General features: G+C 39.2%; 1 pseudogene; it reads right to left on the reverse strand.

Annotated features, from left to right (window-relative positions):
• Positions 1–261: 261 nt before the first annotated feature.
• On the reverse strand, positions 262–660 carry LOC112858842 (small ribosomal subunit protein bS16m pseudogene; annotated as a pseudogene).
• Between the last annotated feature and the right edge of the window lie 17573 nt (positions 661–18233).

Genomic DNA, 18233 nt, shown 5'->3' on the forward strand with positions numbered 1-18233 from the left:
TGGGACTTCATCCTTTCTTGATTCTGTTTCTAACTCTTAGGCTCCTTTGCTGATTCCTTTTTATCTTTGAGATCTCTTCAGATCTTTTCTCTATTATATTCATTTTATGAAAACTTTATCCAACCCCATAGCTTTATCTGTTTAATTTTTTTTGACTCATAAAACTCCATTTATTGACCTCCAAATCTAATAAAACTAAGAGCTCTGCACAAGTGTTTTAAGAGGACTTTGATCTTTTTCCCAATGTTCTTCTCACTGAAGTCAGCTCATTTTTGTTTCTGTACCTTCTGTATCCTTTTTCTGAGATGCTAAAAGGACTTCCCACTCCCGTTTCCTCTGCAGCCTCTCAGCATTTGTGATCTTCATGGAATGCAGAGGGAAAAATCCAGAAAGGCCCAAAAGCTACCCTACAGGCTTACAGAGATGGGCTCCACAGGCATTTCAATCCCAGATCCGGTCCAGGTTGAGAGCAACGATTCTCTCTCCATGACTGTTGGGCAGTGGATAATCGGAATCCAGCTGCTCCATGAAACAGCCATCCCTGTTGTGAATGGTCACAATGTGGTAGAAAAGTAGGTTGGTATAGCCACACAGTGCAAGGCAGATGGATAAGTGGACACCATGGTAGGCCTTGCAGAGGACAGTAGTGAGCTGGACCATGGTGTAGCTGGCATGCGCCACCAGCACACATCAGCTTTATGGCCTCTGGCTGGGTGGGGAGGAATGTGGAAAAGCCTAGCCCCATAGCTTTAAATACTATCTATTGAGCTTCCTAAATTTGTATCTTCACTCCCTTTCTTTCCTCTGGATTCCAGATCCATATAACCAACTGCATACTGAAACTCCTCACCGGATGCCTAATAGAATTTCAAACTGAATGTGAAAAAAATTTATTGATTTTAGCTATCCCCTCACCCTCCCCAACCCCTGAATCTGTTCCTTCCTACAAAATGGCAACTCCAGGCTTCTAGCCACTCAGCCCAAAATGTTGGAGTCCATCTTAAATTCTTTCTATCACATTCCACGTCTGACCTCCAATTCTCTTGACTCTGATATTTCCAAAAACTTTACTACTTTTTACTATCTCCACTGATATCATCAACTTCTGCTTGATGATGGCCAGTGGCTTCCTAACGACTTCCTAACTGGCCTCTCTGTTGCTTCCCTTGATTCCCTACATCCTATTCTCTTACTTTTATGCTTGTGTTTATTGCCTTACTTTAATGAGATGTTTCCCAGAAATATTACCAATGATGACAGGAATTGCCAGTGTTTGCATTTCAAAGAATTACTTAATCAACACCCAGAAAATACATATTGAGCACCTACTATGTGCCAGACATTGTTCTAGGTGCTGGGGAAATAACATTGAGGAAAACAAAACAAAAAAACACTCTACCTTAGAAGAAGACACTAAATAAACAAGACAAATAAGTAAAATATATAGCATGTGATATAATGTTAAGTGCTAAAAGGAAAAAATTAAATTAAGGAAAGAAGATACAAAGTATCAGGGTTAAAGAAATTAAAACTTTAAATAGAGTGGCTGTGGAGGCGCCTGGGTGGCTCAGTCTGTTAAGGAGCCAACCTCGGCTCAGGTCATGATCTAGCGGTTCTGGTTAATGGGTTCAAGCCTTGCATCGGGCTCTGTGCTGACAGTGCAGAGACTGCTTGGGATCCTCTCTCTCCCCCGTCTCTCTGCCCCTCCCGCACTCAATTCTCTCTCTTTCAAAATAAATAAACTTAAATAAATGAATAAATAAATAAATAGCATGGCTGTGGAATACCTGAAAAAAATTTTTTGAAGGATGTGAGGGAGCCAGGCAAGAGAGAAGTCATACTCAAAGGTCAAGAAAGCATAGTCGGCATGTTCTGGGGCTGGTAAGGAGGTACCGTGGCTGCTGCAGAAAGAACAAGGGAGAGAATAGGAGGTGATGGTTCGAGAGAACAAGAAGCAGATTAGAAGGGCCTCACAGGTAACAGTGAACAAATTGCCATTTGCTGTAAGTGGTGGGAAGCCATTGGAGGGTTTTGAGCAGATAAATGACATGACACGACTTAAAAGTTTTTCAGGATAATTCTGGCCACTGTGCTGAGAATAGACTGCAGAAGTAAGAGCAGCAGAGAGCAAGGGTGTTCATAATCCAGATAAGAGATGAGTGGTTTGGGTGGGAGAGATGGTAAAATCAGGTGATGAAAAGTGTTCTTATCCTAGATATAGACATATTTTTAAATTTATGTATTTATTCTTGAGAGATTGAGAGAGAGAGAGCACATGTGAGTGTGCACATAAGCAGGGGAGGGGCAGAGAGAGAGGGAGAGAATCCCAAGCAGGCTCTGCACTGACAGTGTGGAGCCACTGTGGGGCTTGGACCCATGAGCCGTGAGATCATGACCTGAGGCGACATCAAGAGTCAGTTGCTTAAGGGCGCCTGGGTGGCTCCTTCGGTTGAGCACCCGACTTCAGCTCAGGTCATGATTTCATGGTTCCTGAGTTCGAGCCCTGCGTTGGGCTCTGTGCTGACAGCTCAGAGCCTGGAGCCTGCTTCACATTCTATGTCTCCCTCTTTCTACCCACCCACCCCCCCAGGTTATGCTCTGTCTCTCTTTCTCAAAAATAAATAAACATTAAAAAATTTTAAAAAAGAGTCAGTTGCTTAACCAACTGAGCCATCCAGTTGCCCCAACATCTAGATATATTTTAAAGGTAGAGCTGCTAGGTGTTGCAAATGAATTCGTGTGAGTAGCTAGGAAAATAAAGCAGTCAAAGATGACATCAAAGTGACTGGCCTGAGATACTGGGGGAAAGAGATTGCCAGAAACTGAGGTGGTGAAGGCTGTAGAAGAGAAAGTGACTTTAAGGGGAATATCAGGAACTCAATCCTATTATAAAAGGATCCAATTCAAATGTCAAGGAACAGTTGGGTATGTGATACTGGATGAAAGAGTTTAGAACACTAAGTCCAGATTGTTATAAAAACATTTTAAATCATTATTTGTAATAGAAGAAAAGGTTGGAAGTAGCCCGTATTAGTCATAATCGTCTAGAGATTTTAAGCAGGACTAAATTATTCCAGGGAAGAGAGAAGAATGAAGTCAGGAATTTTTTTCAGGAAATCTGGAAATACAGGACTTACAGAGAAGCACCTCCATTTTCTTGATGAAGTAGGACTCAAGTAAAGTGCTGAGAATGGGAGGAGCAAAGAAGGTTCAGGAAGGGTTTGGGAAAGTACTAAAAGTTGGATTGATCACTAATAAGTTTTCTCTGAGCCTGCTCATGATTTGTCAAGTGAACGTACGGTATTTCATTTTGTTTTCCTGTCTTAGTGCAGCTCTACAGGCGTATAAAGTAGCTCTGTTTAAAAGCTCTTTCAGGAACATAGTTACATCATAGTTGCCAATAGGAGATTAAGCAGAGATTCAACTCTGAGTTTGTAAAATGCAGATTTTCAGCTCACCCCAGTGATCCTGACTCACTGGGTCTAGGATGAGGTCTAGGAATATTTAATAAATACCATAGGTGATTTTGCACACTGCGATAAACGCTGCTCTGAGTTGCTTGCAGATGGGAACTATTGGTAAAGACAAGATAGTTAGAGGTGCTCTTGATTGGTGACAGACGCCATTGCCACTTGAAGAGCAGGCTTTGCTCAAGTATCAGAGAGAGAAAATTTTCCATTATAACAAAATACTGAAGATCTACATTACTTTAGAATGCCCCCTCTTTATTCTAGAGTCAATCATCCTTAAGGAAAATGTAGTTCAAGGCCCACTGGCTACCTAACAGCCGGGGAAAAAGTAGACATTTCTGGTCTTGTGCTGTAATTCTTAATGAAGAGGAGAAATAGCAATTCTCTCCAGAAAATTTCCTGGGGTTCAGCTCAAAAACTCCTGTCTTTAAATCTTCTACAAGTTTTTAAACAATAACCTGGCCCTCGAATACCTTGCCAAGATGATGTATCTAAGAGAAACTTAGAAAAGATTAATTTTTCCTAGAGCTAAGTGTTAACTTTTGACTATATTTGGCAATATGTGAGATGGCTCATATGGCATTTTTACTGTGCAAATACCAAGCAGATCAACCTCATGTGATAGCTGCAGATTTTTTTCTTTTTAAAAAATTTTTTTAAATGTTTATTTATTTTTGAGACAGAGAGAGAGAGACACACACACAGAGTGCAAGCGGGGGAGGGGCAGAGAGAGAGGGAAACACAGAATCTGAAGCAGGCTCCAGGCTCTGAGCTGTCAGCACAGAGGGGCTCGAAGTGGGGCTCGAAGTCAGGAACCGCGAGATCATGACCTGAGCCGAAGTTGGATGCTTAGCCGACTGAGCCACCCAGATTTTTTTCTTAATAAGGCTGATTTCGTTAGAAAGGAGTTTGTTAGTTTGTTTTTTTTTTGTTTTTCGTTTTTGCCTTAGAAGATTGTTTATTCAAGGTCTAACTGTATTAACATTAAGGAAGAGTTTCAACCATTTAAATAAAATCACTATGGCAGCATGTACTTGGTATATTTTTCTAAAAATTTAAAAATTTCTCTTTATTACTAGCAACCACTTAAAAACTCTTAACTATTCAGCTCAATCAATTAAATTAATCCCATGAAATAAAATGTGCAATAGAGATGATATCTGAAATCATTTTTATTCATGGTTAGAGACTATGAAGATTCTTTTGACAAGCCCTTAAAAATCTTGTGGGTGATGTTGAAAACTTCAATGTACAAGCACTGATTCAATTTGGGGGGGCACCCTCCTCATTTGATAAGAGTCAATTCTACACAGAGAACATGAGAATAGCAAACCCCCAAGCTATACAAAGGCTGCTAGAGTTTTCACATGCTCATTACCGGAATTTTCTAATGCTGAACAACTAAGGAATATGAATATGCAAAGCTCATAGACTCTGATCAGCATCTGTCTCTTTCAGCGGCTTCTTCTGAAAAGGAAGTCATTGTGCCTCTGGCTTTCTGAGCTCTGTGTTCTGAATCCCCAAAGCAAGAGGGAGAAGAGAGGAGAGGGGGTGGATTTGTTTGTTTGTTTTTATAGCAAACACTGAATTTGCCTTTTACAGAGCATGTGTTTTCAGATAAATATCAGAATATAGCCAGTGACTCTCATGCATTTGCCTACCAGGATGAGTGCACATGGCTGTCCCAGAGCAAAATGAGAGAAATCACAACAGCTGACATCTTGAATTGTCTTCAATAACCTGCAAATTTTTGCAGTTTTCTTTTCTCCCTCTGTTTCTGATTTTTTCATCCCAAAAAAATTAAAAAAAAAAAAAACAAAGACATAATAATGTGCATTTTTGTGTTTCCATGATTATCTTTATGTTCAAGTAAAAAAAAAAAAAAAAAAAAAACACTTTCTGAGACTTAGAGCTTGTTTGTCCATCCATAGAAACATTAATTTTGTAGAAGAATGATTAATCCATAAAGGAAGATCTTCTCAATCTACCAGCATACTTTATATTTTACCTCGTGGCTGATCCACTGCCTTGTCTCCATTATTCTCCATCTGTGATCTCATTCCCTTTTCTCCCTGCCAAACAGCAACCAAACTATCTTGGGCCAACAGTACCACCTACTGGCCATGGTAGTAAATTGTCTAATAAAACTGCTTTAATATACGCACAAACCATATTCTCCCATTATTTTCTGTACTTGAAACTTAGTAAGTTGTTTTGGAAATTTCTCTTCAATTGCAAATTACATACATCCATGCTATTAGAGTCACCAAAAGTAGCCCCAACACCACTCATCGCTTTATTTTTTTTAAATGTTTGTTTATTTTTGAGAGAGCAAGAGAACAACCCAGCCTGAGTGCAAGCAAGCGGGGGAGAGTCAGAGAGAGAGGGAGACACAGAATCTGAAGCAGACTCCAGGCTCTGAGCTGTCAGCACAGAACCCTACGTAGGGCTCGAACCCATAAACAGTGAGATCATGACCTGACCCACAGTTGGACACTTAACCGACTGAGCCACCCAGGTGTCCCTATCATTTTAAATCACATCCCCAAATATCTCTGTCCATTCCTTTGTATGACCCAATCTCACATATTTCCCAAAACATAGACTCTCCCACTGTGCCCTCTGGAACTCACGGACATCAGCAAAATTTCCTATATCCTCAGGGTCCTCTCCACCTTACTGCCACTTCTTTATTCTAAGTGAAACCCATTGTTATAGTTGTGAGTGTTCACTGCCAATTCCAGATTCTGCCCCCCCTCACTGCCACCCGCCTTCTCCCTAAACATTCCTGCTTCCTTTGAAGCTCAGTTGTTGGTTATCCTCTTCTCCATGTATCAATATACAGACTTCATCGTCTCTTCTCATCATTCCTTGAAGATTCTCATCCCTGGCCCACTGTCAATCTCTCTTACAGTAGTCTTCTCCCAATTTCTTGGTGTTTTAAAATCATTGCAATAATCTCACCTTTCAGGCTCTTGATGTCCTCCTCCCATGACCTTATCCTGCCTATCAGTTCAGCCACCTGCTCTTATGGTCACACTCTAGATGTTATCACTACTGGTAACTGTGTCCTCCTTCATAATATCAATTTCAGACACCATACACTCCCACCACTACGTCTTATCTCTCCATCTCACTGTAATCATTTTTTTTAGCCCCAGAAGAAACACCTCTCTATTGACCTTAGCATTTGTCTCTCACTTTCGCATGTCCTAATTTATCTCGTTCATCAATTAAGACTCAGTGGCTCAACATGATAATCATTACCTTATACATGTCCCAATTCCCTTGTTCTCTCTCATTACTTATTTTTAGCCCAGTCCAAACTCCCACTCCACTCCCTTCTGTCCCTGAACTGTAGAAGGTGGCTGAAAGAAAATACACTTATGCCAACAGATCTTGCTTCAGTTCCTATTAATATCAAGTGGACCCTTAAACTGTTGCCAGGAGATTCTACTGCCTTTAAATCATCCTCTTCCTCTCTTATTCTTCTAAAAACTATTTTGTACCTTTATTCTTTCCTCAAACATGCAGCATTTCATCCTTTATTCTCATTCTTACTTTTAATGATCTTGCTCTTCATTTTATCTAAACTTGACAATGCCTAAGGATTCCATCCTCAGATCTCTTTATCATTCATTCTTCACATGATCTCACTCAGTCCTCTAACTTTTAAGTGTTAACTATCAATAGACTATTCCAAATTTCTATTGACAGTTCGGATCTCTCCTCTGACCTTGGTATTCATGTAATCAACCCCCTACTTGGTATTATTATATGGAAGTCTAACAGGCATCTCAAATATAGGATTCAAATATCCCAAACTGAATTTATGGTCCCACCCTTCAAATATGTTCCTTTGCCTGTTTTTGCTTATAGCAATAAATGGCACTCCCATTCTTCAAGATGTTGAGCCCAACATCTTGAATCATTATTTTGTTACTTTTGTTAAAGAAAAAAATACAAAAAATTTAAAAAAATACAAAAAAGTAGATTGAACCTTAATTCCTCTTGTTTCATTCATGCTCCATATCCATCAACAAATCCTATTTGTTCTACTTTCAAAGAATATACAGACCACTTCTCAGCATCTCCACCATTATTACTCTCATCCATCTACCACTAGTACTGCAAGAACGTCCTAACTGCCCACTAACTTCTGCCTTTCCCTCTATATTTTCAACACAATTGCAGTCATTCTTCTGGAATTCATGTAAGATCATACACTTATAATGCATTTAATCTGCTCAAAACTGCCTTAGAGGAAAGTTTTTAGTATGGCTGTGTCCTACATCATCTGACCCATTACTGTGTCTTACCACATCCTCACTCAAATCTTCTTTCTCCAGCCTGGTCTTCTTTCTCCTATAACTCACTGCCCATACTCTGGTCTCAGGACCTTTGCACTTCCTTTTACTCTGCCTAGAAAGTCATTCCTTTCCAACAAGTTTTTCCCTGGCCGTCCTACATACAAGCATCTTCCTCCTCTCACCCCCATCACTTATATCTCCTGTTTTGCTTTATTTTTCTTCATGTTTCTCATTTCCATTGACAATACTTGTTTTTATACTTTTCCCCACAAGAATATCAACTCCATGAGAGCAAGGACTTTGTTTTATCTATTGGTTTTTACCTAGTGTTTTGGATACGGCTCAGTGCATAATGGGAACTAAATAAATATTGCCATCCAAATCTTTTTTTCTTTCTCTAACTCTTGCAATTTCACCTCTCATCTCCTGGTATTCTTTCATTGCTTTTCTTAACATGTACTTGCCTAACATTTCCCAAAGTCACATAATCTAGGGGGAAAACAACGAGGACAATGACAGCAACAACACCCTCGGGACCCAAGTACACCATCAATGTGCAAAGCAGCTGAGTGTAGAAGTACAGGTCTGGTGAAGTGTGTCTGTCCCACCGCAAACTATTCACATTCAAACTTGAAGAGGCGAAACAATTCGTCTCTCAGACCACGTTGGCTAGCGGGCCGCGCGTTTGCCATTCTTGGTCTGGCAGTGCCATGTAACTCTTGCAGTAAAGAAAATGAACTCCATAAATTTTGGAATGAAATTTGACGACATGCAAATACACACCAGTAATTTTCAGAATTTCATGTTGCCCTCCAACACGTCATTTACCTTAAATTAAACCCACTTTTCCTCAGGCTCTAGCATTTGAAGTGTTTTGTTTAAGTTTTCACTATTGGCATTTTGACCGATTTTATAAAATTGCTTTTCTCCAATTTAATGTGAATTTTAGTATTTAGCACACAGTATCTCATAGACCCTTTATAAGGCCTCAGACCCAAACGCAACCAATATAGTGACTCTTCTTATAGAAAGCAGATGGGACTAATGAATTGTGATCAGTGTCTATTTTTCCTAAACAAGGTAGACCAAAATCAGTGTGCCACTTTCTAGAAGATAGGCCACACAGAAAGAAAACCGATTGTGTTTGCAAATCCTCTACTTAAAGATCCTTTATTTAAGAATTGTGCTTGTTTCTTTCTTGCTTGCTTGTTTCCATAAATGGACAGAGAAACGGTTGCCCCTCAGTATCCCCAGACAAGGGAAGAGCTGTGTTGGATGCTCACATAGGGCTGTAATCTCTGCTGTAGTTAACTAGAATGAACCAGAAACCAACCCTTTGACCCTACCTTTTTATGCTCATCTCTGAATCATCACCCAGTTATGAAAACAAGTAATGAGTCACCCTCTGCTGTTTCTGCAAAGGCTGAGTCCTGTCTGGACCCTGCAGTATTTCCACAAGGGGAGAATTCTAACACCAGGCTGAGGGCGGGCTCAGGGTGCATACTATCTGCTTATTCCTCAGCACTGCCTCTTGATAGGGAATAAAGGGCAGAGTTTTCATTGGCCAGGAATTTCTGCTTTACTGGAAGTTTTAAAAATCATGCATATTCCACCCCGCCTTCCTCATTTTTAGTAGTACTTGCTGGATCCCAAAAAATGCCTATGTCTGTGTTTCAGCCTCTGACTGTTAACAGTTTAGAAAATGAGTTCCAAGCAGCTGGCTAATGGATGAAACTTTGAAACACAATCCAGGTATAAATTGAGAATATTTCTTTTTCTCACACAGGACCAAATTCGACACAGGAATGTTCTGGTCAGGCGGGGTCGCTGCAAATGAAGGAGAGGGGAGTCAATCCCTTATCCAGATGTCATGGGTGCAGGAAGCCCTTCAGATAACCAGGACTTCTGAAACACATGAGTTTTTCCCTTTAAGAGAATGATTTAATATCGGAGACAAAGACATTTAGCAGAATGAACCAGATAGCACTCAAGAGTGGGTGCTGGAGAGAGCTAGACAAGCATGTCAATCTTAAATGGACGCTAAAAAAAGTAGAATTCAGATGCTTAGTCCTGAATAAGGAAGCTGGCCCCGCTGTGTGAAATACGTTGGCAGTGAAACTTCACCTTGGCTCTCGCTCCTGCACTCAGCTGTAAGACTTTCTACTTCTGAGCAGAGTCCTAATATGCAAACAGAAATGTCAAACTATGAGGCTAACAGGAAAGGGTATCTTCTCAGAGGTTAAATTTGCTGAAACTTTTGAATAAGGAACAAAAGGGCAAGCGGACCAAAGACCCTGGTGAAATCAGGACCCTGTCCCCTGAAGCCAATGACTGAGTGGGAAAATAATTTCATATCCTCATGCCTGGATTTTAAGTGCAGAAAGCAATATAGTGTGGCAAAAATATGGGACATAAATTTAATAAAATGAGTTTTATGAGTTGGGGCACCACAGAGCTTCCCTAATTAAACTTTATCCTCACGTTAGGGCAATTTTCTTCTTTTTGAGAGCAGTCTATCCTTTATTTCTTAACTTCCTGTCATTCTTTTTATTGGGAAAGCAATTATTTTTACTAAAACCAGTGGATAGAGCTCATAAAGTGATGTTGTTTTGCCCATACTCTGCATTGTTGAAAATAAGTATATACTTTTGGAGGGGAAATAAATCACCAAAGTATTGCTCACTGCAGCAGGTTGTGTCCAGGATTATAATTTTAAACTAGGTTTTCTGGATAAAGATTGGAAAAAGATCTCTTTTATCAGGAGGGCACCTGTTGGGATGAGGACTGCGTGTTGTATGGAAACCAATTTGACAATAAATTATATTTAATATATAAAACATGAAAAGAAAAATATACCTTTTAATATAGAAAAACAATGTTTGCTTTTGGAGACATTATATGAAATAGGTTTTTTTTGTTTTTTTTTAATTTTTTTTTTCAACGTTTATTTATTTTTGGGACAGAGAGAGACAGAGCATGAACGTGGGAGGGGCAGAGAGAGAGGGAGACACAGAATCGGAAACAGGCTCCAGGCTCTGAGCCATCAGCCCAGAGCCCGACGCGGGGCTCGAACTCACAGACCGCGAGATCGTGACCTGTTTGAAGTCGGATGCTTAACCGACTGCGCCACCCAGGCGCCCCTATATGAAATAGGTTTAAGATTAAAATATTAGCTCACAGGGCTGAAGGAAGATGTCCCCCAGAAGTCCTTAAATATATCCTCCTTGGCCAGAAAATCCTCCCTAAACTGATCATGACTGCTAAAACCATTTCAGCAAAGTAAGTCCAAGTGACTTGCTAACACCCACAGCTACAATTGCTACCTGTTAACTATATCTACAGGGAAAATAAACTTGTGATAGAAGTCACTATGAACTTCTATTATAAAAAGTGTTTCAAGTTTCATGATTAACTATCCTTATCAGTTATTGAAATGTTGACCAGTTGTACACTCAGCGCTCCCCATTGGTGAAGTACCAGTACCAAAGAGAATTTCATAATTTAAGGCAAAATTCACATAAAAAAATCTTGGTGATGAAGTTTTACAAGTCACTCGCTTTATTATATTGGGTTAACTTTAGACGAGATAGATCGCTATTTAGGAGAACGTTTAGAATAATGAGCTCTAGTCCATCCAAAAAGTGTTGTATTGTCATTTGTAGAAGGTGATGAAACACATAAGACCATTAGATACAGTTTTGTTGTTTCTTTTAGATAAAAGACCCTAAACTGAGTGTAGTGATAAAGCATACCACATTCTTTGAAGTCAATATTTCCCAAGATATCAGTGTAGTCTACCTGCTGGGATTCTATAAAGAAATGCTGAGTGGGGTTGCCAATAGCTTCAGACTATTTTCTTTGAAAATATAAAAATGATTCTGATTTATGGACCACCAGATGCCATGTTGGATGCAATTGTTTTAAGGAAACCATAAGAACTTCAAAGCTGCTTATCCAAGATGGTTTCATGAGGCAGTCTCTGGAAGAGTAATTTGCTTTCGTTATTTGATTTTTTTTTCCTGAAAAAAATAAAAATAAAAAAAGCTCCCAGGGATTTTGGCATTGTGAAGTAATTGGAGAGCTGTTCAGGAAGAGAGCAGAATTGAAACTATAAGGGTAAATAAAGAAGAACCTGGAGAAGGAGACTCTGTTCATCACCATTGTAGATTTTCTCCCAGAAATAAAAGTTTCTGAATATAAATATAGGACGATTATTTGCTGTAGGCTATGCTAAATAGAACCTAAATAAAATGATGGCAAATGTTGATTCAATCAGTGTCTTTCAGTGTCACAATATAGGCTTTTTCTTAATTTCCAAAAGCAGAACAGGAAAATTTAAAAAGCAAACCAGTGTTCAGGAATATTTTACTTACTATTTTAATAAACCTTTGTTTATGCCTAGAGGTGCCATTAAATTACCAGCCAGACATTAATATACAGCTCACTGGGGACTGGCGTCAGTGCAGTGAATATTGCCGGGTGTTTCACTTGAGGCTCACTCACAGCTGTTTCTACACAGCTACTGGACCGAAGATTGAAAACACAGTTTGTGCTTTGTTTACATCCTGACTGTTTTTCTAACATACTTTGGGATGGATAGCGATTTATGATGTGGATCAAAAAACCACGATAGCAGTTTTTAAAAAATGACTTAAGACATCTTTAGACATTTTCCTCATGATCACAGAAGATAATTGGTTTCTTTTTAATTTGAAGAACTGACTGCCAATACAGTGGGTGATGCTGAATACAATGTCTCACCGTTTCCCAGTCTACAGTTCAGAACTTGGCCTAAGAGTCAAAGGATAGCAGCTTTTCTGTACTTGGGAGGATAACTGAGGAGATGCCAATTTCCACCTGTACAAATATATGCCAATTACGAAGTAGGTCAGAAAATCAATCCAAACATGGCCATGAAACCTGAGCCTAAATGTGTTTGGTACGTTACCCCTAAGTATAATATTTAGATTATAAATAATTCATCATATATCAGTGCATTCGCTTTATGGTATTACATTTCTTTGATGAGTGATCTTGATTTCTTCCCCCCACACTTGAAAAATAAGAATACTACCAAGAAGCTGAGACTCATAGTTCTAAGCTGATTTTATTTTATAATTAATTAATTAATTAATTAATTTTTATTTTAGAGAGAAAGAGGGTGCAAATGAGCAGGGGAGGGGGCAGAGGGAGAGAGAGAAAATCTTAAGCAGGCTCCATGCTCAGTGGGGAGCCCAATGCAGGGGCTCGATCCCATGACCCCTGGGATCACAACCTGAGCACAAGTCAAAAGTCAGGTGCGCAACCTGCTGAGCCACCCAGGCACCCCAGTTTGGTTTACAATGCAAATATTAGTATAGAAATCTCAATGATTTAAAATGCATTTTTATATTGACTTTAGGTGCTAGAAGCAAATATCACAGCAGCAGTATAAAAATCAGAAAGCCATGCTGGCAAAATGGAGCTGTTTTCCTCTGCTAAATGGAATTCAGACAGCATTCTTAACTTTAAGAACTGGTAGAACTAAGTGTGTAACTTCCCACTATGACTCTCAGACTGTCAGCAATAGTTCTGTTCGACTGCCTGGCATTGCTTAGGAGATGTAGTTATTGAAAGCCTGCTTTCCTTACTTTTAAAGTACAGGTGACAAGATCAATGGGCCAGGCCAAAAACTTTAGTAACTACTGAATTTTTCTAGCATTGCAAATAATGTAATAAGTCTATAGTAATTACCCCAATTACATATAATTGTATGTATGTAGTGTGCATATAAATGCTAAAAATAAAGATTGGATTAAATACCAAGAGAAAATGTAAACTGTTACCATCTTTTGAGAATGCAATTCTGGATATATCTATAAAGGTTACAAGTACACACACCCTTTCCCTGAACAATTCCATAAAAATAAACCTACCAGCACATGAGAGGGTGTGTGCAAGGATGTTTACTGTAGCTTTGTTCATAGTGGCAAATACGGGAACACAAAGGGGTGCTCATCTCTAAGGGTACAGATAAGTAAACTGGGGTTTATTCATACCATGGAAGAGAATGTGTTAGGTCTATATTAGCTGATTTGGAGGGATTTTTACATTATGTGTTTAAGTGAGAAACAGTTTTCTAGCGTTTTGTTGTTGTTTTGAGAGAGATAGGGAGGGGAGGAGGGGAGGGAGAGACAGAGACAGAGACAGAGAGTGGAGGAGGAGAGGGAGGGGCAGAGAAAGAGAGAGAAACCCAAGCAGGCTCCATTCTCACTGTCAGCATAGAGTGGGACGTGGGGTTCGATCCCACGACCCTGGGATCATGACCTGAGCCGAAATGAATAGTTAGACGCTCAACCAACTGAGCTACCCAGGTGCCCCTAACATTTTTTTTTTTTTATTGTAGTGATGAGGAGCGATGGATAAGAGAAAGAGAGAGAAGGGAGATAAACAATTTAACAAAATGTTTAAAAAGTATTCTCAATGAAATATGTGTATAATATGATCCTAGCCACTCAAATTTTGTATATGGTCTGTGTATATATGCCTGATTATAAGTTACCAAAGTGTTAATAGTGGTTATCTTGGGTGAATTTTAGTTTCTTTCTTAAGCTTTTGTTTGTTCTGTTTGACTACAATATAGCATATTTTGTCTGCATAAGAAGTTTAGAGAATTATAAGTAAAATAGCAATTTTAATGTTATAGTAACACTTAAGGAAAAAACTTTTAAAAATACAGAGTATATAAATAGGTTTCTTAAAGTTTACAAATTAACATTATGTTTTCAAATATGAGGCTGAGTATATACTCCAGACAACTGGTAAATTTTTTTTTTTAATTTGGCAGACTTTTAAAACTTTGCTTAACGGATTTATACTATGCTGCTATTATGCCCCAACCACATAAAGTAGACCATTTACAAACTCTACTCCTGTTCATGGGCCCTTAATACCAACTAGAAGATCTGTCAAATTTAGATACTGGGTTTGATACAGAGAGTCAGAATGTACAAATAGTGTCTGTTTCTCCTGGCACAAGAGTTAAGTCCCAGTTTCTTCTAAGGACATGAAGCACACAAGCCCAAGGTTTCCAACAAACCCCCCAAAGCCATCTAAAGATGTGTATGTATCACAACACCATGGATTTGTCTTGGTTTTGAATACGGTGAAACGAATATCCTGGTTGCCATCTATAGAAATAACAGTAACATCTAGTGTAAGGGAGAAAAAATCCTTTTTCCTCCACCTTGTAAGTTCTTGCCCAGAGTCTCCACAACACAAGACAGATTAATGAGAGAAAAGCATACCAACTTACTTAACATGGGTTTTATGTGACACGGAAAACTTCATAAGGAAGTAAGATCTGAAGAAGTGGAAAAATCTGAGTGCTTTTTATGCTAGGCTTGACTAAAGGATGGAGAGTTGCAGGAAAATATGATAAGAAAATAAAGGGTATGGGGTGTCTGCGTGGCTCAGTTTGTTAACCATCTGACTTCGGCTCAGGTCGTGACCTCACGGTTTGAATCCATTTTTTTCTATTCCTTGGTGGTATCGTTAGATTTTAACAATTGAAAAATGGTTTTATCAGGTTTAAAATATTACATTCCATACATTCTCTTCTTAGGAAAGAATGAACGTTCTGTAACTGCCTATGTACAAGCTCGTATCAGGAATCAAACAACTTGCTTTATTTGTTTGTATTTGAACCCAAGTTAACCCTGGGTAAATGTGCTTAGAAACCACCCTGAGTTTTCTTGTCAGTAAAACAGGGGTAATAATACCTGCTCCATCTATGCTACAGGATGATAAGAAGCAAATGAATTCATGTGTATTTTCATGACTGTAATGTACTACATATAACTAGTATACATATAGTTATAGTAATACATATAGTTACACGTATAACTGTATATGTTATACATATAACTATATTACATAAAATATAATTTTGTAATAAAACTTTAAGAACACAAAAATGGAGGCTTTAACAACATCTCTACATAGGTAAGCAGGTTTAGAATGAGAAAAATTACATTTAGTGATAATTTCCAAACCGGCTTCATTTTAATGAAATGAATGCTAGACTCCGAGACTAACCAATTTCAAGTCTGCATTGGTCATAAAGATAGTGTAAGAATAAGAATAAATGAGAACAAGAATACATCAAGAATTCACGTCATTACCAGATCAAAAGTTATAGTTCTTGTAGAATGCTCCTAATTTAACAGGTTCATTTCAGGAAACTTCTCTTCCTTTACCCCCTTTTTCTGTCCTCAAGAAAGTGTTATCCTCTTGGGGTGATAGAGTTATGTTTCCCAACCCTTTGCCAGTCTGAACATTCGTACGCAACCATAATAGGCTATTCTTGGTTCCACCATGAGTTCTATCCTGGTCTTCTAGAAGCCTCCTTCTGTGTGTGCTTTCATTTGAACACTGGGTCTGGTGACCGTGGGGGAGGGTAATGTGGGCTATTTTCCCTCACAGAGATGTTATAAGGATAAATGAAATGATATTCATATAGCACTTTAGGATGTTCTTATAAAAGACACCTTTGTAAATATGAAGTATTCTAAAAGGCCAGCGACTGCAACTTCTATTTAAAATAAAAATTGCTGACAACAATTTCAACCCTGGAAAGTAAACACATCAGCTCAAAACTGAAGTGCACTTTGCCAAGGAGCAGGAGGCTGTTCACATATCTGGGTCCTTATTGCAAATAAGGCTAAATGTTAGCATGGATCACTGCGTACAGTTAATCCTGTTGTGCTATTTGGAAGCATCTAAAGGCAGTGACCCGGTCCTGTTTCCTCTGTGATCTAGGAACATCTGGAAGTGTGTCCTGTCTTAGAACCTCCAAGGGCATTGCAGTCTATCTCAAGAAAGCACAGATCAGAGGCATGTTGAGGATGTTGACTTGCAACAGGATCCAAGCCTGCTCTTGTGATTAACAATAGTCCCTTGGAACACGCTAAAGCCATTTATTGGGGTTTCTCTTGAAACCAGATCAGAGTGACTCTCTGAAAAGCATTCAACCTGCAGAGAAGAGCAAAACTGTCATCTCTCAGATGGCCATGGTCTGGGAACGGGGCCATGCTTCTGGGGCATATTTGGAGCTATGTGTAGGCAAATGCTGTAAGTTACCCACTTACGGTACATAGGTGTGGGGTGTTCCAACATCGTCACAGGGTACTAATGAGTTTGGTACTCTTATCAAGCAAGAGGTACCTAGGACCTTTAGAGATCACACACTAAGTTAGCATCCTAAGTGCAGAGGGCAATGACCTAGCAGTGGTGAAGCCTGTGTAAATGGACAGCCAAAGCAACAAATGCAAGAGGGAGAACTAGGAAGCAGATGAGTGTTGGGGTGTGCAGCCTTGATAGATACCCCAGGTGACTATATCAGGGAACCTGACTCTGGAATAGCATAGAGTGAAGCTTCACAGATTCAGCAGTGGAAACATTTCAGTAAGGGACAGAAGACAATGATGTCAACCACTGAAAAAAAAAAAAATAGCTCGTCAACGAACCACAGCCATGGCAGCTGCATGTGCACTTGCCCACTTACAAACTCATTCTTTGCTTTCCACTGTGAGGTCTTCGTTTAGCCTGTTTGGCTTCCTGATCTGAGCATGTAACGGGGCTTCTGTTTGAAAACTCACAACCTAAACATAACTCGTGATTCACTACTGGTTGCTGATACACAAACAAATCACTGAATAATAGCTCAAAAATAATGTGCTTGTTTTTAGAGTTTGAACTTCCAATGTGGAGACTCTGATATTCTTTTTGCATCTGTTCTTTAAGTAACTTTAAAAAAAATTTTTTTAATGCTTATTTTTGAGAGAGAGAGAGAGAGACAGAGTGCAAGCAGGGGAGGTGCAGAGAGAGGAGGAGACACAGAATCTGAAGCAGGCTCTAGGCTCTGAGCGTCAGCACAGAGCCCGATGCGGGGCTCGAGCTCATGAACTGTGAGATCATGACCTGAGCCGAAGTTGGACACTTCACCAACTGAGCCACCTAGGTGCCCCTGTTCTTTAAGTAGCTTTAAGGAAGGTGTTAACATTTTGGTGCTTCTGTGTTTTCAGAATGAGACAAATTAAATGGATGAAGGGGAGTAGGAGATAAAGGCATCCAGTTAAGGAACGAATAAGTCACGGGAATAAAAGGCGCAGCACAAGAAATCTAATCAGTGATACTGGAATAGTGATATAATGGGACAGACCATAGCTACACTTGTGGTGAGCATAGCATAATGTATACACTTGTCAAGTCACTATGTGCACACTGGAAACTAATGTGTCAATTATATTCAAATAAAAAAATTTTTAAAGAGAGGAAAATTGTATGGTATGAGCCCAGAGCAGAGATTCCAGAAAGGCATTGATGTCTTGTCATCATTTTACGTTTTTCACTAAAAGTCTGAGATTTTTCTCTTATCCTGTTCCTAAGTCTATTCCACAAATATTAATGTTTA

Source organism: Puma concolor, chromosome B1 (assembly GCF_028749965.1).
Source record: "Puma concolor isolate L17-30 chromosome B1, mPumCon1.1.hap2, whole genome shotgun sequence".
Taxonomy (NCBI): Eukaryota; Metazoa; Chordata; class Mammalia; order Carnivora; family Felidae; genus Puma; species Puma concolor.